At 34.4% G+C, this 27,413-nt stretch overlaps 1 long non-coding RNA gene across 2 annotated transcripts; it reads right to left on the bottom strand.

Moving 5' to 3' along the window:
• Window positions 1-9,185: 9,185 nt before the first annotated feature.
• LOC130865078 (uncharacterized) lies at window positions 9,186-17,641 on the bottom strand. 2 transcript variants are annotated; one of them, XR_009056079.1, is made up of 4 exons: window positions 17,452-17,641; window positions 15,972-16,629; window positions 13,289-13,362; window positions 9,186-9,286 (listed from the first exon to the last, which is right to left on the bottom strand). It is a non-coding gene; the product is annotated as an uncharacterized LOC130865078 (long non-coding RNA). The 2 variants fall into 2 exon arrangements; XR_009056078.1 differs by having other exon boundaries at window positions 15,972-17,641.
• Window positions 17,642-27,413: the final 9,772 nt, after the last annotated feature.

Raw genomic sequence — 27,413 nt, 5'->3', positions numbered from 1 at the left:
TTTTGCCAACAATTAACAGCAGACAAATCTAGCAAATATCGAATGGTTGTCTCAGCAAGCTTAGAGCTGCTTTTGCCTAGATTCTAGATATATACATGGAAGGCTCTTTTCCTTTCTGGAGTTTTTGGATTGTGACTTTGTACTGTCAAATGCATCTGGTTCCTGGTTCTTTGTGATCCGTTTTTGTCTGTTCTTGTTTATTATGCAGTCAAATTATAATTCAGTATGTTATATACAATACATATTACATGTTTTATATCTAAGTATAATTTATAATTACAATTTTCATGGAGGTGAAATACAATACAAAATATATTTAAGTCCATTGGAGTGATGTAAAAGGAGGTCGGTTGACTGTAGAAAGAAATGTTGATTTCAAGCCCTGTTAAAAAAAGACCAAACTCTAATACAGTATCCCACAGTGTCTTAACAAATAAGAATTGACTTTAAATGAATTGATTTCTCTAAAATTTTAAATGTATTTATATTCGTTACATTTATGTTTGCCCGTTTTAAGGCCTTATAGGTATTTGCATGCTTACCTTTGCGAGAAGTGGTGTTCAGATTTGTGTTTCTCACATCCAACTAATATACCTAAAATATTCTCTTAATAATAATAATTTAGAAGCATTTAGAAAACACTTGATTCCCCATACTAGAATTCATTTCCAAATTTCATAATCACTATTAAATCTGAAATATATTCTTGTATCGTAAATATATACGGCATTTGTTAAAGGAAGTTGTATATGCATAAATTAGAAACTATCTATGGGTACATGAGTGCACAACATGACAAGCTAACCTGAAAATGATTGTAAATTTCTTTCTTGATTAGCTAAATATAATATATAGCCACTCTAACAAGGGTTTGGCTAAATTAGTCCAGCCACAAGGAAACATTGGAATTTTGAACACTAAATAGAATACAATAAATATGCATTTAGTTCGAGTTTTGGAAATTTATTAAGAAAAAGGTGCTTATATATTAATAAAATGCTGGTTTGATGCATATATTAATGAAGACTATCATATTTGAGGTAAGTTTTCTCCTTGGCTTGAAACTTGCCCGTTTAGCTTAGCTGGACACGTATACACAGAAAAATTCCTATACTCACACTTTTCTAATATCCTGGAATAGTATGATGCCAGCATGCCTGCTTTAGAAAATGAGTACTCTAAAACTACCTTTTAGCTTTCCAAATTTCCAAGCAGGTATGTTGCTGACTGAGAGTTCTACTTTACTGTCTTAGGTTACAATGTAACCATAATGGGAAAAATATAAGATAATGACTATAAATGACAGACCACACTGTTAACCCCTTAAAGATCATTGTACTATACTTACTCACCAACTATGATATTGTAGAAATTCCTAGCAGGCTTATTCTTTAAGATACTCTCCCACTTGATTGTGAACTTATACTCTATATGCTGATGTAAAGCGTGCATCAACTCTTTTTCAACTGAGGAAATCAGTTGCTGTTCCCATTCAAGCAGAGGATTGGGATCTGTGCATCTACCCCTAAATAAATAACATTTTATTGTACTCAGTTCTGAGCTAGTTGGGGATTTCTTTTTGAACATCCTTCTTCATCTAGCACCTCACGTGGATCCAAACCCCATACTTACAGGGCTGATCAGCTTAAAGACCTATACTTTGCACAGAATAGAAAATCTAACACCCTACCTGTTTGACTTGCTTTTACCTACTAAGCATTATTTTGTAAAACCACCAACACTGAGAAGACAACTGTTTGAGGCAACTTGGGCACATGTCCCAAGCCTTCACGGTTGTGTCCCAGGCATATGTCAACTTGTGCAGCTTCCGGTTCAGATTCCTGGCTTTAGGGGTTTTGGGTTTCTTTCTCCTTGTACGGAATTGATACAATTATTTTTAATTTGTCAAGAAAAGCATATTTCTCAATATTTAACCATCATCAAGGCATGGAAACCTAAGTGGCGCAGTACTGTTCCCGGCAAAATGTTGTGACTCTGCAGCAAAAACACCTGCTGGACCATTATTACACTGAAAACAATTTACTAGACTTCATAACAGGCAAATATTTTATTAATTAATAAATCAATAATCTTGAAATATATATAATGGCAGACAACAATACCATGGAAAATTTTAGTAACTTTGTTGCTACTACTATGGATGGTATTCTGCAAGGCTTATATATAGCTACAGTGATACATCTATTTATTAGACATTGGGACTCAGTTTTTTTCATATTATGCTCTTAAAAATAGTTTGATAACAGAATCAAGAATGAGGTTCTTTTAGAAATCATGCAGTCTTTACAGACTAATAATGAACAGCTATCTGTACAAAGTTTGTCCTAAATATTTATCCCTAAACGATTAGGAAGCATTAGCTCCAACTTCTAGAAAAATGAAAATTAGTTTATTGACCAAAGTCATGGCTATAAGTACAAAACTGGACATTCACCAAAAGTTTCAAAAATATGCTTACAACTGCCAGTACAGTGGAAAGATACTGTTTTGGAAGTTCCTACATATTTTCATCATTATAGAATGTTAACACATATGCTATTATTTGTAATTTTAAAAGGACTGACTACTTGTGCTATAATAGAAGATTAATCCTGAAATTAACATGGCAAAAATTCTTCAATCTCATTAGCTACATGATTGAAAAGAAAAAATAGAAGTCTTCAGATATATTTTTATGGTAGTGGCCAAAAAAATCAGGAGACAAATCAAGTAAATATTGTTATTAAGACTATATGATGGAAGGCATAACACAAACAGCCTTAATGGCTAGGTATGTATGACTACAATGTTGACAGACTTTCATAAAAATAATATATTTTATTCTTCCAGAGTCAAATAGAAAAAACTGAGTCCTAATGAAATATTAATATGTTCATATATCTGAGCATCATTTGACGCTCATCAGAGATGCTTCTTCATCACTAGTTGGAAAATAACATAATGAGGAATTGGGAAGTTCTTTCTAGAGAAAATAAGAGACTGTGTGGTACTATGTTCTTATGTTTCATGTTTTTAAAACCTAATTAAAAGCTTCGTACATTTACGTTGTAAAGATGACAGAAATATTGTAATAGATTCAAATGGTGGCTGTTGTTTTCATAATACCGATGTTTTCCAGTCTCAACATTACTAGCAGAAGTATTCATTTAGAATCTGAGATGGAAGATACAAGATAAGATCTGCACTTGTTCAAAGCATACAAGAACTAGACACACAGTAACAAAGATATCATTGTGTTAATAATTTTCAAGGGAAGTATGTAATACCCCACTGCCATCATCAATAAACACTTGATTTCAAAAAACCTCATGCTGTCTGATTTTATAATTAGGAATGTGCCTAAAGTGTGAAAGTGTCATGTACAAGAGCATTTATATGCAAAACCACAAACACTATGTCAACAAATCAGCAAATTTGAGCCTATGAGAACCTGCAAAGCAATAGTATGATATGAAGTATGTTCCTCTTCTATAACTTATTCTAATTCGGAGTCTTTGGTAACAGGTACAGAAGTGCTTTCATATGTTACTGCATAAAATTTTCAACGAGTCTATGTTTTTATGCAGAAAAAATCCTGCAAAGTCACACCCATTTTCACAGTGGAACTCAGAGAAAAAAAAGAAAGATCATGACTCCCCTAGACTTTGTCAGGTGCTAAAACCTAAAGTGAATTGTTTCTTTGAAAATGCTGCAATGTTTCAAGACTGAGACAGTGGTGCCACAAGTTTAAAGAAAACGAGAGGTTTCAGAAGCAGGAATTGACTTGATACACAGACCATAACAGGTGACTCAGAATTCAATTCTGGGAATATACCAGTACCTGACTTTGCTAATTACATGGGTTTGGGCTCATTTAATTGTCAAGAGCAGTCTTCTGTGTCCCGGACAATGTACATTCCGGTTTTGGTAATAAACATTTGCAACTGAGAGCTGGCATATAACCTGAGCCTGACTGGGAAGGTTCTGCTATGCTAACAATATTAACACCTCCCCTTGCCTCTGACTGAAAAAGTGTTGCATTCAAATTGTCCCCAGAACAATGAGGAGAGTGATCTCAATTCCACCAATAGGAACAAAGCCTGTGGTTACCTTGGAGATCTGCATCAGAGCTGCTGACGCATTTCTCCCTCCCATCTCAATGTTTCCTCAGGCAGAAAAAATGAAAGTGATAGTATATGACAGGAAATAATGTATTACTTAGGACCAGAATCAAATTATCAAAAACGGAAATAATTGTATGGTAACTAGGAGGTGATCGCATATCACCTTCTTGGGTCTATATCCTGCCTTTCTACCTGAAATTTTCCATTTCTGCCTACGGGTGGCTGATTGTTATACTGTGCCGCCGATTGCAGCTTTCAGGTATCACATCCAGAAATGCCATGTCAGAATCCCTAAACACACTGATTTAGGAAACAGACACTTGAATTTTTCAGATTCCCAGGTGCCTGAGGCTATTTGCCGACAAAAGAATTATCTTAGTGCGGGTCTCCAATGGCACAAAATATCAATAAGTCCCTTTTGTTGTCATGTGTAGACTTGCTAAGAAAATCTTCATTTCAGAAAATGCAGAATACAAGACTAACCCAGGAATCACAGGTTTTACCGATGAAGCAGTGGCTTCAGAGACTTGAGCACATTTCCCACACCACAAAGAAGAACAGGTGGCCCTTAGGAAGAGCATGGGTAAGCTCCTATTCCTTGCTTTTCTTATTGCTTCTGTCTCCTGCAGGTCTCTGCGACACATTTTTTATCTGGGGTTGTTTACAGGGGCCATTGACTAAAGTCCAGCTTTTAGCAGGACTTTAGTCAAAGCCCCACTGGCAAAATGCCTCAGATCAGACCCTTTTATGCCATCAAGGAACCAATGAGGAGAGAGATCTCAAACCAAAGACAGGAAAGCACAGGGCTGTATTTAATATAGTGATCTCATCCAGAGCTGATGAGTCATCTTTGTCTCCCTCCTCCCCGTGTGCTGGAAAGAGAAGCAGCACAATTGACATGGGACACATGATAAAATGTAATTTACCTGCGTTTTGCCTCCGGTTAACAGCCAACAACACTGGCAAAGTATGACAGGTTGTCTTAAAGCGACAAAACTAGCAAAGTATGACAGAATGTCTTAATGAGCTTGCAGCAGCTTTTGTCTCTAATCGGCCTATATACATGAAAGCCTACATTCCTTATTTTGATTGTGAATCTGTGCCTCCAAATATGTACTGCTTCTGATTCTTTGTGATTGTCTTTTGTTTGTTTTTAATGTGTGTTTTTATGCAGTCTATTTATAATTAAATATGTTGCACATAAAATGATATGTATTATTTAGAAATATAATATAAAATTATAATTTTTCATGTATCTGAATTATAATACATAATATATTTAAGTTGATTAGCGAGTTGTACAATTGAATTGATATATTGTAGTAAGAAATTTAGATATGAAACCCTCTTCCAAATAGATCCAACTGTAATATAGTTGCCCACATTATGTTAATGATAAAGAAATAAATTCAGTTTAATTGAGTTCATTAAAAAATCAATATATTTGTATTTTTAACATTTGTGTTTGCTTGTTTTAAAGCTTCTATGTGTTTGCACATTTACCTCTGTAAGAAGAAGCCTTCTAATTTTTTGTTTATTACATGCAATCTGTATACATAAAATATCCTCTATATAATAATTTATAATTATGTGTTTTAAAAATCAGCTAGATCTTAAATGCTAGGCTTTCTCTCCAAATCTTATAATCACCACTAAATGTGAAATAATTTTTCTATATTTATAAAAAGGGATTTATTTAAGAAAGTTGTATGTCCATCTATTTGAAGGCATCATTTGTTACATGAGCATATTTCATAGCAAGCTACCTTGAAAAAAATTATACTGTCCTTTTCAATTAGTTAAATACAACAAATAGCCACTCTAATAATGGTTTGGCTTCAATTGTCTGCTAGTAGGCATACTGGGATTTTTGAGCACTGGATATACTAAAATAATCATGCATTATTTACAGTTTTTGAAATTTCATTAAGGCAAATGTGGTTACATATTAATAAAATGCTGTTTTAGTGCAGATATTTTTTGAAACAAGAAGATATGATATAGGATTTCTCCTTTGATTGTAATGTGACATTCTAGCATAGCAGTTCATGAATCCTCAGAAAACTTCCTCTTTCCACACTTCTCAAATATTCTGGAATTGAAAAATACCAGAATGCATGCTTTAGAAAACTAGTATTCCAAAAATATCTGCCAGGTTTCTAAATTTCCAAATGAGCATGTTGCTAACAGTTCTATGGTTACAATGGAACCATAAAAGCAAAAAAAAAGAAAAAAATAGACCACACTGTTAATCAATCTAAAGATCATGGTCTAATAATTACTCACCAAGTATGAGATGGTCCTCTGTAAACACCAATGTTAAATTATCTTTTCTGAATTGTAGATGATAATGTGAAAAAATGGGCAAATGCCCAGGTTGTTTCTCTATCATCCTCATATATATAATGTAATAAGAGCACCATGGAGGTAAATCTATACCCATTAAACCAAAAATGAATAAAAAATATTAGGGTACATTTAAATAATAGAGTACTTCTCAGTGGTTAAAAAACAAAGACATCTTGAAATTTGCAACAAATGAATGAAACTAGAAAAATTCATTCTGAGTGAGGTAACCCAGACCAGCATGTTGAGGATTATTTGTACCCAATCATCGGTGAACACAAACTATGAAGCAAAGAGTACGAAACCTGTAGCCCATGATTCCAGACAAACTAAGTAACAAGGGGAACATAAGGGAAACAAACATTTATCCTTTGACAGCACCAGTCTATTTCCCAGAGCATGTGAAGACATCCACTTGGAGGTTGGCAAAACTGGCCATTGGACAAAGAAGTCCCCATGTTTTGACACTGAAAAAATGCACGGTGTCTGAACTGGACAAGCATGAAAAAGAAAAAAAGATTGCCAAGCTTTTCAAAGACCTGGTAATATGAATTTAAAAATTTTCCTGCCTCTGGAAAAGGTCTGTCAGTGAATCTAGGTCTCAGGAAATGTTATTTGCTCCAATGTTGAAAATGAGATTTTGAGGGATTGCCTAGGTAGCTAGTTGCCTTTGTCATTTATTGAACATTTTGGAAGTTGCTTAATTGCACTTACTGCTTAATAAAGTAATATTATGTTCATTCTCAGGTCTTCAGTGGGGTTGAATACATTGTAGAGATAGTTATATTTCCGTCATGACTTCGTCAAGCCATTTCTTATATAAGTCATAGACTCCTTAGGATACAATAATTATTAAAATATTTAGTATGTATATCTTGCTTGATATTTTTTATGCAGGGTGTAATTCTACTTGATATTTTTTCTTATTGTATATAGTCTTACACTGGGTTTAAAACTCTCTTATTTGGATAAAAGGGAGAGGTGCTCTGGGAATTCATTTAGACTACTATAGAAACTGATAAAAAAAAAGTGCTCTTTCTACTTCTTGTCTTCTGGTTTCTTATTCAAGTTTTCTGCTCATACAGAGGGCTGATGACCTGAGGATCTATCCCTAAGTAAATTATCATTTATTATACTCAATTCTGAAAGAATTAGGAACTACATTATCACGGTGCTCTACAAAATACTGCAGTACACATTTAATCCAATAAGAACTTCGCTTTTTGCAAATCCCTAATTTTTGTGAAACACGGATGATCCACAAATAATGACTGTGACTTTGGTGATTAATTATTCACAAATTCACCATTAGTTTCTATTGGGTATAGCATCTTGTTCAAGGAGGGGAATGTTTGAGGCTATTTCTATGGATATTTTTCTGTTATTCAATTATATCATGAAAATCAATCAACTTTATTATCATAACAAATGTTCATTTCATCCTGTAATGAAATCATAATATCACAGCACTCTTTATAGATGTAGAAATTAGTAAGTATAATGTGGCCAACAACCACTTGGAAAATAAGGCTTCTTAAAAGCTTACCATTGGGGGTGTTTATAGAAAAACAGATCAGCAATTGAATTTTGAAATAACAGCATACACCCAAATTAATGCAACTACTAAGAGTGCCTGCAATACAATTCTGTCTTCTGGATAGCTAAATGCCGACTTCTCTAAAGTAAGGTAGGGACCTGATGAGTTGTTTCGGGATGATGCAGTCAGCAATCTAATTAATATGGGATGCAAAAGCTGTATTTTTGAATGTTAAACTGCTAGCCTTTGACAATCTTAATGCAGTATTTCAGGCTACTTTGAGACCTTTTAGAAAGAAAGTTAGCATCTCTTATTGTATTTGAATTTGTTCAGATATTGGTTGATCATGTACCCAGGGGCTAACTATGACTTCTCCATTACAGGGAAACACAGTTAAAGATGATCTCCCCCAACAAAGAAATCTGGAACTTGGAGAATAATATAAGATTTAAGAAAGTTAATGAGATCTAATTGAAGCTTAACAGCATGCATTGCTTTCTCTTTCTTCCACACCAAAAGACACCTAAAATATTGTTTTATATAGAAAAGATTATTTTTTACATCATGGCCTTAGTTCCCCAAGACTGTCAAAGATTTCATTTAATCAGTTAATTTCAAAGAACCAATTAGAAGTAGTTTTCATTAGAATGTGTTGTCTCAGGGAATGGCAAAATATGTTACATTATGACAAAAATCGGTGGCTCAGGTTATACAAATTATTAGAGATAAATTTCCATAATTAAATATCATCCGTTAATGGATAATGTCTTCTTTGCCCATATAAATGAAGTGAGTTGATTTGAAATATATTGTCAGCTTCAGCAGAGTCCTGACCTTGCAGGGTTTCTTATTGCACCAGAGAAAGAACAAATACAGCCGTCTTTTAATATTTAGGATATATGATTTATATTAAAGAAATTTAACCTCAGAAATTCCAAATTAATAGTGAAATATGGAAAACTTTGAATGACTATAGTAATTCTTTGGGCATATAACAACAACCACTGTAGATCAATAGGACTCACCTAGATCCTCTGCTTATCTGTGACAGTTGTGAGGATTGTGATTGTGAGAAACTGGCAGTTGGAGAATGATTTGTCCTGGTGGCTTAGGCTGATTGTTTAAAACCTATTCCTCATGCAGGATTGCATTTTCCTGCTTAAATACTGGTGAGGTACCTGGTGTGATAGCAACTTCGTACGCCAGGATTTGCTGGTGTCCTTGAGAAAGTTGCATCATATTCTGAGAATGCTTTGGAGGAGCAGATTAAGAGCTGGGCCTAAGTGAAAGAGAGGGAGGAGATGTGGAGTGAAGGCTGCAGTCTTGTTAGAAAATAAAAAAGAAATTAATTTAATTTAAACCATAAGTCAGTGAAGAAAACTAGCTCTTGCAGGCCAGGCTGATACCTCTAACTTACAGAGGTACTCCTCCCTCTGACTCCTTAGTGCTGAGAGTAAAGGTGTGTGCCTCCAAAAAAAGTTATTTTACTTTAAAAAAAATCCTGCTTTTGTTTCCTCACAAGATGAGAACCTGTGCATTATTTACAGTCTGCTGTGGTTTTAAGAAGCAAGACATACCAAAAGGTATCTATGAACCCCCCAAAAAATTGACCAAGAAAAAGCAGGAAGAACATTGGAGATTACCAAACTTAAATTTTCAAAATGATTGTTTTCATTTAAAGTGGAATATGATACAGAGATGAATGTTTTGCATTAGTATGGATCTTGTTTACTGATACAAATTTAAGTTTATGGTACTTCTGTTCTTATTTAAGGTATAATGTTTTTTGGAGCTAATTTAAATGTAATGTAAAGAAATATAGATGAAAAGATATCTGTAAAATCAAATGTTATTCAAGTTATTTAAGTTTTCTAGATTTTCAGAGATATAGTTCAGTTAGATAGATAATCTTCAACACTTCAACGACCTACAGAATATGGCATTAAAATATTTTAAGAACTTAGACCTTAATCAACAGTGGGAATTTAGGCAGCAACATTACTTTAAGAGGATGATGGGCATTGAAGAACTCATTATGGAATTTGCTTCGAGGTGACAAAGCTAGCCATTTGTGCAAGAAACTGCTCTTCTCTGGACTGTTAAATGGTATGCTGTATAAAATATACATGTGGGATGCACAGAAAATGACTGCTGAAATTGCTAAAAGAGGAGAAAAACATCTTCAGTGTTCATGCTTCATGACTCTTCTAGATGTTCTGTAGGACACAGAAGAAAGTGACTGGCATACTGCCAATGTACTTGAAACAGTCTATCAAATTTTCTGCTTCATGACAAATATACCATGGTCGTCCTGTAGGTTGTAGATGAGTGTCCAAATGTTATCGAAGAATTTTGAGTAACTGTCCAGGGAGTAAGAGTCTCTGTCAATTCTAGAGTTTTGTAAGTTATTTTGAGTGTGTTTCCTCTTTACTTAGATATTATAAGATTCTTCTGTGGTCTTTGATAGTATTGAAAACAGATAATTATGATTATAGTTTTCTTTTGTGATGATAAAAGATAAATTAGATATAAAACTTTAGCCTTACAAAGATAAGATAAATAATATTTTCCTTAATTTGCCAAATGTAAAAGGATTAAATAGAGTGAACAATTATTGCTTGGTTTCTGTATTGTTATATGTAATTTTCCTATGCTAAAGTGAAAATATTTCTTTTAATTTAGAGAGAAAAGAGAAAGGATGCGTGGTTCCCCACTGTATGCTGAGACCAGTTAATAAAAAATATATTTGGCCTATGATAGAACAGAATATTGCCAGCCAGGAAATCCAAAAAATATATATAGAGAAAAAGTATCTGATTCAATGAAATGCCAATTGTTACAGAAAAAGAAAGCCATAGAAATGTTATAATTTGTTGTAGATAAGCTATATTTTAGGGACTGTCAAGATTCTTAGGTGGAGGGTAGTAAGTGCTTACTTTACTGGTTGAAATTTTCAGTGACTTTACGTTTTGACAAATAATACTACAATGTGATAGTCATTCCCAAAATGGATCTCCCACAGAAGAGGAAAGAGCAGTGCATCCCTTGTCAAAACTGGCTAATTGTGTAGGGTCATCTGAGGGAGTTGCCAGAAACCATCTGTCTATAATACATCCTCTATTTTTATCAGGACATTTTTAATTGTGTCTGTCAAGTACATCTTGCTTTATGAGCATTTTTGTCAGTTGATTCATGTGTCTTTTTAATGCAACTGAATTAATATTATAATATGTTATAATAATAAATATTTTATATGTTTGTAACATAGAATTATAAACTTTCATTAATTGAAATATAAAATATAATATTTATTAGATTGTGCTACAACAATGCTGTTTGGCTTGAAAAATGAAATGTGGGATAAAAGCCCTCTTCCAAATTGAGTCAAATGTAATATAAAACCTCAGAGTATGTTATTGATAAAGAAATAATTTAAGGTCAACTGATCTCAAGGAAAAAATACATTAAATATATATCCTGCTAAAATTATTTTTGACATTTTATAGAATTATTTGTGATTGCACAAATATCTTTGAAAGTGGTCTTCATTTTGTTTCTTATGTGCCATTAATACCTATAATATATATTCTTCATATGCATATATATACTGTATTTGAAAAAATCTACCATATTCTCAATCATAAATTTCTTCTCCAGATTACTATACCACTCTAGCATCAGAAGTACACATTTTTTTTTTTACTCTCTAATAACAGCTAAGTTCATTAAAGGCAGTTTTATGTCCATCAGTATGGAACCATCTACTGGAACAAAAATGGTCCCTCACGGCAGCCATTCCTAAAAAAGTAGCCTAGCTCTCCTTTTCAATTAGCACCTTAAATCAAATAGTGACTCTAATGAGTGTAGGATCTATGAATCTTTCCTGTAGGAATACTGGGATTTTTGATCAGTGGATATACTACAAGAATTATGTATTTAGTTCTAATTGTTGGAAATTCAAGAGTACAAATGTGTGATTTGATGCAGATTTTATTAAAATTAGCTGATTTGAGATAGGTTTTTTTATTTGTCCATCAAATTTGCCAGTCTAGGCTAGCTGGCCTTGTATTCAAAGATACCATCCTTTTCCAACCCACCTGAAACTTCCTAGAAATGTGTAATATTTTATATGAGCATTTAAATATGAGGGTTTTAAAAATATATTATAGATTTCCAGTTTTCAAATAGGCAGGCTGTTGAATGAGAGTTTTTCCTCTCCTTTCACAGAATAGCCATAAAACAATAGCAAAGTAAAACAGTAATATAAATATAACTCAGACTACACACTGCTAGCCATTCTTTAGGTCAATTTGTTCTACTTCTCCCTAGTCATCATGTAGTTCTTTGGTTTCCTTCAGTTTTAACTTTTATTTTCTGAATAGACGCTATTAATGTCAGAAAACCAGCAAGTCCCTGGCCTATATCTATATTATCCTGACACATACAATAAAAAAGAAAAAGCCTAAAGCTTACTCCTGAATATTCCATGCAACAGTGTAAAGCAAGAAAGAAGTTCAGATTAAAACAATGGACCTAAACAAGATGTGCATAAAATAAAATGAATGTATAATGAAATTACCTGTGTTAATCTGCCTGTCCTTTTATAGTAGAAGGCAACCAGATATCAAGGAAAAAATAACCTTTACATATAACTTAGTGTGTTCGTTGTAATTTTGCTTTTCCACAATTGCAAGTAGTAGAAAGAAAAACTGTATACTGGAATATTTCTCTTTATGAGATTTTCTATGTCATAGAGATAATTATTTTCAAAGTTCTTTTGTTCTTGGAAATTGTGTTGATGTAATCGCATCATATCAAAGAATGGGGACACAGCATGACTAAGAAAAGGGACATATACAAAGGTTTACATTACTTTAAGGCAGCTGTGATCACGGCCAATACTGTTGTATAAAATTAAGCAACACCTGAGCAGGCTTAACTTCTATGTCCATGTGACTGTTCTTCAGCTTCTAGGCCTGAGCATTCTAGATGAAGTTTTTGCTTAATAATTGAAATATGTAAAGAATAAATACAGCTATATTAACTGAACATACATATAAAAATAATATTTCCCAAATATTTTCCTGAATAGATTTTAAACATAAAACCTCTTAAACATATAGAAATGATGGAAATGTATGGCTCTATCAGGCTATAAAGAGAATATGATAAAAAGATAGTGAGTGTTGAAAATTCAAGAAAAGTATATGGAATATTCCTTTACACAGGATGAATAAATGTCACTGTGAATTGTTTAATAAAGAAACAAAATGGATTATACCTAGTCAGTATTAGATTCGGCCAGGGAACCTACTTCCACATAGCTGGGAAGAACAAAAGATGAGTCTCAGAATCCTGAAAAGAAACAGGGAGAAGATGAAATTGCTAAAGTAAGAAAAGGTAATATTACAAAAGGGAGAGAAGAGAGAAGAAACATTACTGAATTTAAGATGTAAAATTTGTCTTTTAATAATCCTGAGCCATGGACTGATAACACTTGAAATGTATCATTGTATACTGGAGAGACATTGTGTAAACTCAACCCCACCCCTTATACTATGAAGTGTTATAGAACTTTCTCACTCAGGTACCAGTATTGTACTATTTGGCTGGCTTCTTTGTCAAAGGCATGCCTATAGAACCACAGTGCCACCTATAGAAGTGACAGTGGCACTTCACAGACAATTTTAAAAATCCTGAGTGAGGTAACCCAGACCCAAAAAGAAGATCATGGGATGTACTCACTCATAATTGGTTTCTAGCTATGGATAGGGGGCCTCTGAGTCTATAATATGTGGTCCTAAAGAAGCTAAACAAGAGGGCAAACCCAAGGAAAAACATATAGTTATCCTCCTGGCTATGGGAAGTAGACAAGAGTGCCGGGCAAAAAATTGGAATCTTGGGGGTAGGGTGGGATGGGGGTAAGGGGAGATGGAGAAAGAAAAGTGTGAAGGAGAGGATGAGGGGAACTTGGGGAAACGGGATGATTGGGTATATAGGAAGGTTGGATAGGGGAGCAGGGAAACTCATATCTTAGTTAAGGGAACCACCTAAGGGTTGGCAAGAGACTTGAACTTGGGGTGGCTACCAGATGCCCAGGGCAATGTCCCCAGTTAGTTCTTTGGGCACCTGAGGATAGGGAACCTGAAATGAACCTATCCTATAGCCATACTGATGAATATCTTGCATATTACCATAGAACCTTCATCTAGCGATGGATGGAGATAGAGACAGAGACCCACACTGGAGCACCGGACTGAGCTCCCAAGGTCCTAATGAGGAGCAGAAGGAGGAAGAACATGTACAACGAAGTCAGGACCACGAGGGGTGCACCCACCCACTGAGACAGTCGGACCGATCTATTGGGAGCTCACCAAGGCCAGCTGGACTGTGACTGAAAAAGCATGGGATAAAACCGGACTCTCTGAACATGGCAGACAATGAGAGCTGACAAGAGGCCAAGGACAATGGCACGGGGTGTTGATCCTACTTCAGGTTCTGGCTTTGTGGGAGCCTAGACAGTTTGGATGTTCAACTTCCTAGATCTGGATGGAGTGGGGAGGACCTTGGACTTTCCACAGGGCAGGGAACCATGACTGCTCCTGGGACTGGAGAGGGAGGAGAAGAGGAGTAGGGGGAGGGGGAGAGGGGCGGGAGGAGGGGGAGGGAAATGGTAGGCGGGGAGGAGGCGGAAAATTTTTTTTTCAATAAAAAAAATATGCTTACACCTCCAAATTTGATGTAAAGAACATATTTTAAAGTAATTATGCATTTCCTATATTATTATGTCATCATAGAATGGAAATCCTTCTGTTGCTATTTAGAAACTTTATTGGGATTGACTACATATGAAATAACAGAAAAATAATCCTATAACAATAATCATCTTGTTGGTGGAGTATAGTTTGCAGGAATAAAATTTCTCACTCTCATGAGCTACTTGCCCTAAAAGAAAAAATAGTGAGCAGTCTTCAGATATATTTTACCAAAGCAGTCAAAAAAATCAATAGAAAATTCTAGTAACTCTAAGGATTATGATTAAGATCAGTAGTGGAAAGAAATACCCCAACATGATTTTAATGGTCAGGAATATGATACTAGAATATTAATAGACTTATACAGAAACAATTTCTTTTATTCTGCCAGAGTCAAATAGAAACAAACTGAGTCCTAATTACAGGCTGCTATACAGTTATGTATGGGAGACTCCTCAGTGTTCCTCCTATATCTTGTCTCTGTGGATTACTTACAAACAGCAGATACTCCGGATGATCCTACTGTTTTAGTTCAGGAAGCAAACAACAAATGTTGAAACACACAATACAATAGAAAGAAGGTATTTTGGATGTTCCTATATACTTTATATTCATAGAATGTAAATGCATTAGCTACAATTTAGAACTTAACTGGGATTGCCTACTTGTGCTATAATTACAGGTTAATCCTCATATTAGAGGATTAAAATTAGCATGATCAAAATTCTTCACTTCACATTAGTGTGCCCAAAAAGGCAAAATAATGAGAAGTCTTGAGATATATTTTTTGCCATATCTGCCATAAAATCAGGGGAAAACTCAAGTAAATATTTTTATAAAAACTATATGATAAAAGGCATAATGTATGCTGCCTTAATGGCTAGATATTTAAGACTAAAATTATAACAAACTTACATAAAATACAAAAAGCAACACACACGGTAACAAAGAAATCTGGTGTGTTATCTTTTCTTTGGTTGAATGTAATACCTCTCTGCCATCATCAGTAAATAGAGGATTTCTAACAAAGCTCATACTATCTGATTTACTAAATAGGAATGGGAATACAAGTGAGAAAGTACCATATACAAGAGTTTTAAATGACAAAACACAAAGACAATGTCAACCAAGAAGGCAAAGATGAGCCTTGAGAAATTAAAAGGGAATAGATGATGAGAAGTATATTTCCTCTGTTATAGCTTATTGTACCTTGAGAGTCTTTGGTGACAGGTAGGTTACTGCCTTCAGATGTAACTTCTTAGTATTTTCAATGACTCCAAGTTTTCGTGAAAAAACAGTACAATGCCATTCCCATTCCTGCAATATATCTTGGAGAGGAAAGAACATGACTCCCCTAAATTCTGTCAGATGCTAAAACCTGAAGTGAATTATTTCATTGCAGACACCGCAGTGTTTCAAGACTGAAAGAGTGTTGCCTAATGTTTCAAGAGAATCAGAGGTTTCCGAAGCAGGGAGCTACTTGCTGCACAAGAGACAGTAACAGGTGACTCAGAACAGTAATACTTGAAATAAAACAATACCTGACTTTGCTAATTTCTTCGGCTTTGTCTCATTTAGGTTTTAAGAGCAGTCTGCCTTGTGTAGGCAAATGGACATTCAGGTTCAGTTATAAACATGACAGCTGAGAACTGGAATATAACCAGAGTTTGAATAATAAGGACTCACTATGCTAAAAATGTTATAGCTCTCCTTGCCTCTGACTTAAACAGTGTGTGCATTCAAATTTTCCTGTATATGAACCAATGGGGAGAATAATCTCAATTCCACCAATAGGAACAAATGGTGTGATAACCCTGGAGATCTCCATCAAAGCTGTTGACTCATTTCTCTCTCCCATCTGTGTGGTCTGGCGGGAAAAAAAAAATGAAAGTGAGTGTGGATGACAGGAAAAATATTCATTTTACCTCAGACCAGAATGCAGTTATCAAAAGAGGAAAGCATTGCGAGGTAACTAGGAGGTGATTATTTATCCCAATTTTTGGGTCTGTATCCTGCCTATCACCTGAAGTCCTTCATTTATACCTGCTGATGGCTGATTGTGATACTGCATTGCCAATTGCACCTTACTGGCATCATATTCAGAAAAGCTGTGTCATATTCTCTAAACACATGATTGGCTATCTGCCACTTGAAATTTTCTGAGTCTGAGATGCCTGAATCTATTCTCCAACACAGCAATTGCCATACTGGCTCCTCCAATGGCACATATTGTAGTGATCTGGAGTGTCAGGCTGCGGCCCAGCTCCCATCTAGCTTTACCCGAAAAAATTACAGGAAAATCGTATTCTTTTAAACACTGCCTGGCCCATTATCTCCAGTCTCTTACTGGCTAACTCTCACTTCTTGATTAACCCATTTCTATTAATGTGTGTAGAACCACGAAGTGGTGGTTTACCGGGAAGATTTTAGCCTACATCCATCTTGGGCTAGAGCTCATAGCATCTGCCTCACTGCCTTCTTCCTCCCAGCATTCTGTTCTGTCTTTCCCACCTACCTATGTTCTGACATATCAGGCCAAGCAGTTTTCTTTATTAATTAACAAATGAAAGTAACAAATAGACAGATGTCCCTCCTACATCAACATATAATCAATACATCCCTGGTTTCTGTCAGGTATTGACTCCCAAAGAAAATTTTGATTAAATAAAATGCAGAATTAAAGACTTACTCAGGAAGAAGCACTGACTTCAGAGAATCGAGCACATCTCTTCGACGGTAATGGGAACAGGTGATTTTTAGCAGGAACATGTAAAATCTAACATTTCTTTTTCTTTTCCTATGTTTTTATTGCTTCTTTCTCCTGCTGGTCTCTGGGACAGATTTTTCTTATCTGGGTTTGTTTTCAGCCAGGTTTCTACAAATTCAGCTGAAAGATGGACTTTAGCCAAGAACCTGCCTGGTAAAATCCTTGAGTGCAGACATTTTTATGCCATCAAGGAACCAATAAGGAGAGAGATCTTAAACTGAAGATTGTAAAGCACAGGACTACATTTACCTTGATGACGTCATGCAGAGCTGATGCTTCATCTGTTTCTGCTTCCTGTATGTTGTAAAAAGAAGCAGAGCAATTGAAAAGAGAGCACAGGATAAAATATACTTTTCCCTGTATTTTGCAACAGTTAACAGCAAACAAATATGCCTAATATTGAATGGTTGTCTCATCAAGCTTGCAGCTGCTTTTTCATAGATTCTACATATATACATGGAAGGCTCTGTTCCTTTCTCGAGATTTTTGGTTGTGACTTTTGCTGTCAAGTGCATCTAGCTTTTGATTCTACGTGATCTGTTTTTTCTGTTTTATTCTTATTATGCAGTCAAATTATAATTCCATATGTTATATATAATACATATAATATGTTTTATATCTAAATATAATTACTAATTACAATTTTCACTGAGTTGAAATACAATACATAATATATTTAAGTCCATTGCAGTGTTGTAAAAGGAGGTGGGTTAACTGTAGAAAGAAATCTTGATTTCAAGCCCTGTTGAAAAAAGACCAAACTGTAATATAGTATCCCACGGTGTCTTAACAATTAAGAAATGACTATAAATGAATTGATTTCTCAAAAATTTATAAATGTATTTATATTCTTTACAATTATGTTTGCCAGCTTTAAGGCCTTAGAGGTGTTTGCATGCTTACCTTTGCAAGAAGTGGTTTTCATATTTGTATTTCTCACATCCAACTAATATACATAAAATATCCTCTTAATATTAATTTATAAGTATTTAAAAAAACTCTTGACTCCAAATATTAGAATTCCTTTCAAATTTCATAATCACTATTAAATCTGTAGTATATTTTTCTATATAAATATATATGGCATTTGTTAAAGGAAGCTGTATATGCATCAATTAGAAACTGTCTATGGGTACATGAGTGCACAACATGACAAGCCAACCTGAAAATAATTCTAAATTTCTTTCTTGATTAGCTAAATATAGTAAATAGCCACTCTAATAAGGGCTTGGCTTCATTATTCCAGTCACAAAGAATATTAAAATTTTGAGCACTGGACAGGATACAATAAAAATGCATTTAGTTCAAGTTGTTGGAAAATCAACAGGGCAAATGTGCTTATCTATTAAAAAATGCTGGTTTGATGGACTCGCTGAACACAGCGGACAATGAGGACTGCTGAGAAGTCAAGAACAGTGGCACTGGGTTTTGATCCTACTGCACGTACTGGCTTTGTGGGAGCCTAGGCAGTTTGGATGCTCACCTTACTATACCAGAAAGGAGGTGGGAGGTCCTTGGACTTCCCACAGGGCAGGGAACCCTGACAGCTCTTCGGGATGATGAGGGAGGGGGACTTGATTTGTGGAGGGGGAGGGAAATGGGAGGTGGTGGTGGGGAGGAGGCAGAAATCTTATAAATAAATAAATAAATAAAATGTAAAATGCTGGTTTGTTGCAGATATTAATGAAAACTATCATATTTGAGATAAGTTTTCCCCTTGGATTGAAACTTGTTAGTCTAGCCTAGCTGGCCACATATACTCAGAAAACTTTCTGTTCTCACACTTTTCTAATATCATGGATTGTAAAATGTCAGCATGTCTGCTTTAGAAAATGAAAGGCCTAAACCTTCCACAGCCCAGGAATTCTAACACCCCACCCATCTGACTTGCTTTTACCTACTAAGCATTATTTTGTAAAAACCCCACCACAGCAAAGCTAACTGTTTGAGGTAACTTGGGCACATGCCCTTGGCCTTCACTGCTGTGTCCCAGACATGTGGCAACGTGTGAAACTTCAAGTTCAGATTCATGGCTTTTGGGTTTTGGGTTTCTTTCTCCATGTATGGAATTGATTTAATTGCTTTTAATTTGTCAAGCAAAGCATATTTCTCAGTATGTAACAATCCTCAAGGCAGGGAAACCATAGTGGCTCAGGACTGTTCACGGCAACAGGTTGTGACTCTGCAACAACAACACCGGCTGGACAATAAAGATTATTACACTGAAAACAATTTACTGGGCCACATAACAGGTAAATATTTTATTAATTAATAAATCAATAATCTTGAAAGATATATAAAGGCAGACAATAATACCATGGAAAATTTTAGTAACTTTGTTGCTAATAGTATGGATGGTATTCTGCAAGGCTTATATAGTTACAGTGATACATCTATTTATTGGATATTGGGACTCAGTTTTTTTTCATATTATGTTCTTAAAAACTGTTTGATAACGGAGCCAAGAATGAGGCACTTTTAGAAATGAAGCAGTCTTTACAGACTAATAATGAACAGCTATCTGTCCTAACTTTGTCCTATACATTTATCCCTAAACCACAGGAAGCAGTAGCTCCACCTACTAGAAAAATGAAAATATGAATTTACAGCATTGCTATACAATTCCACAACTGCTCAAATATCAAAAAACTTACATGGTTTGGTCAAGACTAACTAATGAATTCAAAACCTTGCCACTATTGTTCACTTAAAAATATTTCATGCAATGTAAACAGACAATTTATGCCAAAAAGAACAGGATATATGCAGTGAAGACAGTATATTCCAATACAGACAAGGTATTAAAAAGTAAAAATTTAGAATTCTTAAAAGCCAATTAAAATTAAATGAAAGCAAAGAAATGATGAAAATGCATAGCACAATGACATCCCATATTGAAATGCTAAAAGAGTTGGAAAACTCTTTAAAAATAACCCAATTAGCAGAAAAGCCAATGACAAATATTAAAGACTAAGATAGAAAGGATCATTTTCTACTGCACAGTAACATTGAAAGGCCTTTGAATTAGAAAAAGTTGATGCTAAATTGGTTATACAAAATCACAACAATGTGTATACAGTGTAAAATACTGATATATACAATGTATGTGCACAATAAAAAATAATAATTTTATTATATAGTGGGATTTATTTTGACATTTTTAGTACAGATATTGATTTAAAGAGAAAGCAGAATAGAGCGTCAAATAACATAAATACAGTACACATGTATGAAATTCTCAGCTAAGAAGTATATCATACATGCATATGTATATACAAAGATTATTATGCATAGCCTATCTCATATATATACACATAACTAAACTTATATAAATATTTGAAAGTAATTGAGCTGCTTCATACTATATTAGAAGAGTTATTGTAAACTGAACTCCTTATACCATAAGGGATCTCAGCTTTATCTCACCGAGATACAAATAGTATGTTTTTTCATTTCTTTATTGGCCAAAGTCATGGCTACCAGTACAAAACTGGACATTCACCAACCGTTTCAAAAATATGCTTACAACTGCCAGTACGGTGGAAAGAACCTGTTTTGGAAGTTCCTACATAATTTCATCATCATAGAATGTTAACACATATGATATTATTTGTAATTTAAAAGGGATTGACTACTTGTGCTATAATTGAAGATTAATCCTGAAAATAGCATGACCAAAATTCTTCACTCTCATTAGCTACATGACCGAAATGAGAAAATAGCAGTTTTCAGATATAATTTTATCATAGTGGCCAAAAAATCAGGAGACAAATCAAGTAAATATCGTTATTAGGACCATATGATGGAAGGCATAACTCAAACAGCCGTATTGGCTAGGTATGTATGACTACAATGTTGACAGACTTTCATAAGAATAGAATATTTTATTCATCCAGAATCAAAAAAACTGAATCCTAATAAAATATTAATATGTTCATATATAGGAGCATCATTTGACCTTCATCACAGATGTTCCTTCAGCATTAGTTGGAAAATAACATAATGTGGAATTGGAAAGTTCTTTCTATAGAAAATAAGAGGCTGCATAGAACTATGTTCTTATGTTACATGTCTTTAAAACCTAATTAAAAGCTTCATACATTTGTACTATAAAGGTGAAAGAAATATTGTAATAGATTAAAATGGAGGCTGTTGATTCCAAAGTACCAATGTTTTCCAGTCTCAACATTAGTAGCAGACATTCAATTAGAGTCTGAGATGGAAGTTACAAGATAAGATCTGTACTTGTTCAAAGCATACAAGAACAAGACACACAGTAACAAAGAAATCATTGTGTTAATTATTTTCAAGGGAAGTATGTAATACCTCACTGCCATCATCAATAAATACTTGATTTCAATAAAAGCTCATGCTGTCTTATTTTATAATTAGGAATAGGCATAAAGTGTGAAAGTATCATGTACAAGAACATTTATATGCAAATACACTTAGACTATGTCAACCAAAACAGCAAATTTGAGCCTGTGAAAACCTGAAAAGCAATAGTATGATATGAATTATGTTCCTCTTCTATAACTTATTCTAATTCAGAGACTTTGGTAACAGATACAGAAGTGCTTTCATGTTACTGCATAATATTTTCAATGAGCCTATGTTTTTATGCAGAAAAAAAACCCACAATGTCATTCCCATTGTCACAATGGAACTCAGAAAAAAAAATAAAAGAAGGAATGAATCCCCTAGACTTTGTCAGATGCTAAAACCTGAAGTGAATTATAATTTTCAGATACTGCACACTTTCAAGACAGAAATAGTGTTGCCACAAGTTTACAGAGAAGGAGAGGTTTCAGAGCAGGAATCGACTTGATGCACAGACCATAACAGGTGACTCAGAACTGAATACTGGGAATATACCAGTACCTGACTTTGCTAATTACATGGGCTTGGGTTCATTTAGTTGTCAAGAGCAGTCTTCTGTGTCCGGGACAATGTACATTCAGGTATTGGTAATAAACATTTGCAACTGATAGCTGGCATATAACCTGAGCCTGACTAGGAAAGATCCGCTATGCTAAAAATATTAATACCTCTCCTTGCCTTGACTGAAAAAGTGTTTGCATTCAAATTGTCCCCAGAACAATGAGGAGAGTGATCTCAATTCCACCAATAGGAACAAAGCCTGTGGTTACCTTGGAGATCTGCATCAGAGCTGCTGACGCATTTCTCTCTCCCATCTCAATGTTTCCTCCGGCAGATAAAATAAAAATGAAAGTAGAAGGAATGAAATAATGTAGTTTACCTAGGACCAGAATCCAATTATTAAAAACGTAAATAATTGTGAGGTAACTAGGAGGTGATCACATATCACCTTCTTGGGTCTATATCCTGCCTATCAACCTGAAATTTTCCATTTCTGCCTGCGGATGGCTGATAGTTATACTGTGCCGCCGATTGCAGCTTACAGGTATCACATTCAGAAATGCGATATCAGAGGACTGAAACACACTGATTTAGGGAACAAACACTTGAGATACAGATTCCCAGGTGCCTGAGACTATTTGGCGAGATAGCAATTATCTTAGTGCGGGCCTCCAATGGCACATAATTTCATTAACTCCCTTTTGTTGTCAGGTATAGACTTGCTAAGAAAATCTTCATTTCAGACAATGCACATTACAACACTAACCCAGGAATCACAGGTTTTACCGATGAAGCAGTGGCTTCAGAGACTCCAGCACATTTCCTGCACCGCAAACAGGAACAGGTGACTCTCAGGAAGAGCATCGGTAAGCTCTTAGATTCCTTGCTTTTCCTATTGCTTCTGTCTCCTGCAGGTCTCTGCGACACGTTTTTTATCTGGGTTTGTTTACAAGGGGCATTGACTAAAGTCCAGCTTTTAGCAGGACTTTAGTCAAAGCCCCACTGGCAAAATGCCTCAGATCAGACCCTTTTATGCCATCAAGGAACCAATGAGGAGAGAGATCTCAAACCAAGGACCTGAAAGCATAGGGCTATATTTAACTTGGTGATCTCATCCAGAACTGATGATTCATCTGAGTCTCCCTCCTCCCTGTGTGCTGGGAAAAGAAGCAGAGAAATTGACAGTGGAACACAGGATAAAATGTAATTTGCCTGTGTTTTGCCTCTGGTTAACAGCAGACAAAACTGGCAAAGTATGACAGGTTGTCTTAATGAGCTTGCAACGGCTTTTGTGTCTATGCTACACAGATCATTAAAAATGGGTTAATCAAAGATGTGAGAATTAGCCAATAAGAGGCTAAAACTAATGGGCCAAGCAGTGTTTAAAAGAAAAAAAAATCTACCTAAAAACATGAAAGTCTTCATTCCTTATTTTGACTGTGAATCTGTGCTTCCAAGTACGTACTGCATCTGATTCTTTATGATAATTTTTTTCTGTTTTTATGTGTGTTTTTTATGCAGTCAAATTATATTTAATATGTTGCATATAAGATGATATGATCATTTACAGATATAACATCTAATTATAATTTTTCACGTAGTTGAATTATAATACATAATACATTTAAGTTGATTAGAGTGTTGTACAATAAAATGGGTATATTGTAAAAAGAAATATAGACGTGATAGACCCAACTATGATATAGTAGCCCACAGTATCTTAATGATAAAGAATTTAATTCTTTATAAAATCTTAATTGATTTCAGAAAAAATTAAATATATTTATATTTTTAATTTTGTGTTTGCTTGTTTTAAAACTTATACATGTTTACACATTTACCTTTGTAAGAAAAAGCCTTCATTTTTTGTTTCTTATATGCAATCAATATACATAAACTCGCCTCTACATAATAATTTACAATTATTAATTTTCAAAATCAGCTAGATCTTAAATGCTAGGATTTCTCTCCAAATCTCATAATAACCGCTAAATCTGAAGTATTTTTCCATCTTCATTAAAAAGGAATATATTTAGGAAAGTTGTATGTCCATCAATTTGAAGACAGCCTTTGTTACATGAGCATATTTCATGGCAGGCTACCTTGAAAATAACTGGAACTGTCCTGTTAAATTAGTTAAGTACAACAAATAGCCACTCTAATAAGGGTTTGGCTTCAATTGTCCTGCCGGTAAGCTTGCTGGGATATTTGAGCACTGGATATACTACAGGAATCATGCATTATTAATAGCTTTTGAAATTTCATTAGAGCAAATGTGCTTACATGTTAATAAAATACTGGTTTAGGGCAGATATTTATTGGAACTAGAAGGTATGAGATATGAGTTCTTCTTTGACTGTAATGTACCATTCTAGACTAGCTGTCCATGAATCCTCAGAAAACTTCCTCTTTTTACACTTCTCAAATATTCTGGAATTTAATAATACCAGAATGCATGCTTCAGAAATCTAGTATTCTAAAAATGTCTGCTAGGTTTCTAAATTTCCAAATAAGCATGTTGCTGACTGCCTATGTTTACAATGTAACCATAAAAGCCAAAAAAAAAAAAAAAAAGACAACGACTATATCTCACAGACCACACTGTTAACCACTCTAAAGATTATGGTATAATAATTATTCAACAAGTATGATTTGGTCCTCTGTAAACACCCATGTTAAATTATCATTTCTGAATAGTAGATGATAATGGGAAAAAAATGGGCAAATGTCCAGGTTTTTTCTCTATCATTCTTATACATAAAATGTAATAAGAGCAGCATGTACATAAATCCATACCCATTTAAACAAAAATGCATAAAAAATGAGGGTACATTTAAACAATAGAGTTCTTCTCAGTGGTTAAAAAACAAAGACATCTTGAAATTTGCAGGCAAATGAAAGAAACTAGAAAAATTCATTCTGAGTAAGGTAACCCAGACCTGAATGATCAGGATTATTTTTACCCAATCACCAGTGAACAGAAACTATGAACAAAGAGTAGGGAACCTATAGTCCATGATCCCAGACAAGCTAAGTAACAAGGGGCACATAAGCGAAAAAACATTCATCCCCCTGGCAGCACCAGTCTATTCCTCAGAGCATGTGGGGCCCTGAAGACAATTCACTTGGAGCTTGGCAAAACTGGTCTTTGTGTAAGGAACTCCCCATGTCTCGAGAACTGAAAAAAATGTGCACTGTCTGAACTGGACAAACATGATAAAAGAGAAAATATTTCCAAACCTTGCCAAGACAAATTTACTTAAATGAATAAATAATGAATGGCCAAAAAAATAGATAAAAAGTCATTTGCATGTTATAAAGATAAAAATGCAAATAAGATACTAGATGCTTAAAAATAGCAAAATTCAAAAATGAGATAAAAATAGTAAGCAATTATGTTCTGCAAATTAAAATTAGATTACATCATTTTGAACCAAAATCATTAATGATGAGCTCTGAGATGAAATATTTGAGAAAACTTACAAAAATTTTCAAAATACTACCTGTCAGCCTGGGCATTTGTTTGCTTTGTATTTGAAAAAATCAAGCATATTCTCAACCATAAATTTCTTCTCCATTACAAATGTATGAAACGTCAATCCAATACTGATTTGATGCAGATTTTTTAGAATTAGCTGATTTGAGATAGGTTGTTTCCTTTGGACATCAAATTTGCCAGTCTAGCCTGGCTGGCCAAGTATTCGGAGATACCATTCTTTTTGAACCCACCTCAAATATCCTAGAAATGTGTAATACTTTATATGAGCATTTAAATATGAGGGTTCTAAAACTATATTATAGATTTCCAGTTTTCTAATAAGCATGCTGTTGAATGAGACTTTTTCCTCTCCTTTCACAGAATAGACATAAAACAATAGCAAAGAAAAACAGCAATGTGAATATAACTCAAACTACACACTGATAGCCATTCTTTAGGTCAATTTGTTCTACTTCTCCCTAGTCATCATGTAGTGCATTGGTTTCCTTCAGTTTTAAATTCTATTCTCTGAAGAGTGGATATTAATGTCAGAAAATCAGCAAGTCCCTGGCCTATAGCTATATCATCCTCACACATACAATAAAAACAGAACAGCCTGGAGGATACTACTGAATATTACATGCAACAGCGCAATAGTAAGAAAGAATTTCAGATTAAAATAATGGACCTAAACAGAATGCATATAAACTAAAAAAATGTATAATGAAAATACCTGTGTTTTTCTGTCTGTCCTTTTATGCTAGAAGGCAAACAGACAAAAGGAAAAAAGAACCTTTACATATAACTTAGAATGTTAATTGTAATTTTGCTCCTCAACAATTGCAAGTAGTAGAAAGAAAAATTGTATACTGGAATATTTCCCTTTATGAGACTTTCTATGTCATAGAAATAATTATTTTCAAAGTTCTTTTGTTCTTAGAAATTGTGCTGATATGAATGCATCACATCAAAGAATGGGGACACACTATAACTAAAAAAGGAACATATACAAAGGTTTACATTACTTTAAGGCAGCTGTTTGTCACAGCCAATACTGTTGTATAAAATTAAGCAACACCTGAACAGGCTTAACTTCCATGTCCATGTGACTGTTCTTCAGCTTCTAGACCTGAGGATTCAAGATGAATGTTTTGCTGCATAATTGAAATAGGTAAGGAATAAATACAGCTATATTAACTGAACATACATATAAAATAGTATTTTCCAAATATTTCCCTAAATAGATTTTAAGCATAAAACCTCTTAAACATATAGAAATATGGAAATATGTCTCTATCTGGCTATAAAGAGAATATGATAAGAAGATAGTGTGTGTTGAAAATTCAAGAAGAGTATATGGAATATTCCTTTATACAAGATGAATAAATGTCACTGTGAATTGTTTAATAAAGAAACAAAATGGATTATACCTAGTCAGCATTAGATTCGACCATGAAGAACAAAAAAGAGGAGTCTCAGAATCCTGAAAAGAAACAGGGAGAAGATGATGAAATTGCTAAAGTAA

Source organism: Chionomys nivalis, chromosome 23 (genome assembly GCF_950005125.1).
Source record: "Chionomys nivalis chromosome 23, mChiNiv1.1, whole genome shotgun sequence".
NCBI lineage: Eukaryota > Metazoa > Chordata > Mammalia > Rodentia > Cricetidae > Chionomys > Chionomys nivalis.
This window is presented reverse-complemented; position numbering and strand designations above follow the sequence as displayed.